Here is a 2,839-nt window from a genome sequence, read left to right on the forward strand (position 1 = left end):
CCCTCTCTCGCCTAGTCATTCTCTTCCCTCCCCGTGGAACCCCCAGCGAATACCGCCCCTCGCCCCTCTCCCCCCTTTGAAGCTCCTGGATTAGCTTTACTAAGTGTATAAGCTTAAATCCGCTGTTTGCTCATAGGTGGCATTAATGAGCGTACAAAGCTACCCTGGGCACACAATACATTTTTTTTTTATGTTTGACATCTATCAACATTAACCAGTGCACATCATCAGCAATTTCATACAACAACATACATTTTTTCTTTCGTAATCATGTTTAGTTTTTTGCTAAAAAAAAAGCATACGGGAAACTTTGCTTTTCTGTTTCAATTTGAAGAATCGGCTGCCGAATCGCATTGAATGCTTGTGGAGGCCTATGGCGACAATGCTTTATCGGAAACAACGTGCAGAGATTGGTTTCGCCGGTTCAATGACGACAATTTTGACCTGAGTGACAAGAAGTGAAAATCGGCCCAGGGAGGTTGAGGACTGTCAATTGCAGGCTCTTTTGGACGAGGACGATACCCAATCACAAAAAATGTTTGCTGAGCAATTGAGTGTTTCTCAAACAGCCATTTCCATGCGGATACATGCCATGGGGAAGGTTCAAAGGATCGAAAAATGGGTGCCGTATGAACTGAACGATAGGCAGATGGAGCGACGCCAAAACACATGCCAAATTCTGCTTGCCAGACAAAAAAGAAAATCGTTCCTATATCGGATTGTGACAGGCGATGAAAAGTGGATCTATTTTCAGAATCCTAAACGCAATAAATTTTGGGTTGATCCCGCCCAACCATCAACATCTTCCTCAAGACCAAATCCCTTCAAACGGAAGATGATGCTGTGCGTTTGGTGGGATCAGGAGGGTGTCATCTACTATGAGCTGTTAAAACCTGATGAAACTATTAATGCTCACCGCTACCACCAACAACTGATCAAATTGCACCGTGCTCTATGTGAAAAAAGGCCGCATTATCGGAAAAGACATGACAAGTTGATTTTTCTCCATGACAACGTACCATCGCACACGTCAACAATGGTTGACCAAAACTACTTGGAGACACTCAACTGGAAAGTGCTACCTCATCCCGCTTACTGACCAGACCTGGCACCTTCCGACTATCTGTTTTCGTCGATGGGCCATGCTGAGCGGCACTTCGATTCTTACGAAGACGTTTGAAAAATGAGGAATTTTTTTGGCATATATACAAATTGCCCGAAAGATGGGAAAAATGTATAGTTAGCGAGGGCAAGTACTTTGAATAAATTTGTTTTTGCTTCCTAGGAAAAAAAAGTGTTTTTCTGACTAAAAAAACAAAACAGCGGATTTAAGCTTATACACCTGGTATATATGTGCATATTCTATTTATGTGCATATTCAGTCCGCAAAAAAAACATGATTAAATCTAGAGAAGGCGTTTTAAGATTCACAGGGCTTAATAGAAGGATAAGGCCTGTTTCGCACGCTCATCATGACGAAATTAGAAGATAGCCAATCAATTGAAGATTATGTTAATCGCATAATTAATACTGCAAACCCAAAGGCGTTGGTATGAACATTAATAGTGAATGGATTAGGGGGCTAATGTTAGCATGTCTTCCGCAAAGCTGTAAATCCTTGATCCTGAACTTGAAAATTCAGGTATGCCGATTACCGCGGACTCTATTAAAACTAAATTGTTGCAAGATAGGAGAATTGTTAAAGATGTCTCTGAAAATACCAAGTCAGCGTTTATGACTAAACAGTCATCTAAATTTACATTATACAATAATGGAAGGATCCTACAATAATGGAAGGAAGATTTAAGAGTATGAAGTATTACAATAAGTATGGAAATTTTGCTAAAGACTGTTGTCGCAGAGTTTAGAATAAGAAAAAGGAAAGTAATAATAAGAAAAAGAAATTGATTACAAACGATAAAGCTGGTTCATCCAAATAGTCTACGCTATTGTATAATACGTCGTTACAAAATAGATAAAAATGACTGGTACATCGATTCCGGAGTGTCTGCCCATATGACTATGCATCATGATTGGATGCAAAATAAAAGTAGTTAAAAGATGAAGACGTTACAATAGCAGATAAATGACGAATTTTACTTGAGAATCAAGAAGATGTGCATCTAAATATCTCAATATGTCAGTTTCCACTGTTAAAGTTAAGGATGTTCTGTAGTTTCTGTACGTTCCAGATTTAGCTGCGAATATGCTATCTATGAGTGATATGATAAAACAAGGAAACAAAGTGGTTTTTTACAGACGGATATAAAAATTTTTGATAATTAAAACCAAATAATTGCTACAGCTATAGCTACTGGTTGGAAAGGATACCGGGGGGCATGGCCTATCTAGAAAAATGGTGCGCTCTGATTGGTCGGTGACGCGAGAGTGGGAGTAATTAAATGATGCGATTTGATTGGCTCGGTCCATAGTCACCCATGCAATGACTGGAGAAGGATGGGGTGGCAAGGACAAATACTATGACAAAATAGTGGAAAATCGGGGAAAATTGAGATCATAACATTTTTTGTTGACACAATGTCTCCGACGTGTTGACATCTTAGTGAGTGTTTTTTATTTAAGAAAGATGAGATTTTTTATGAAAATTTTCGAGTCTAGAGGACTCTTACTTTTGCTTGGAAGGAAGAGGAGATAAAAGAGGAACGAACATGTTCAACTAACGCGACGTGTCGTCTTCAATGTGATGGCTTAGTCGATTGAGAGTATTTCAGTCAGATTTCTTATGACAAAGATTTTGAGAATGTGTATTGTACTTCTTGTATTTTATTAAAAAGTCTGTGTTTCTATATATATATATATATATATAGAGTGTTTTATA

Source organism: Atta colombica, unplaced genomic scaffold, assembly GCF_001594045.1.
Source record: "Atta colombica isolate Treedump-2 unplaced genomic scaffold, Acol1.0 scaffold143, whole genome shotgun sequence".
Taxonomy (NCBI): Eukaryota; Metazoa; Arthropoda; class Insecta; order Hymenoptera; family Formicidae; genus Atta; species Atta colombica.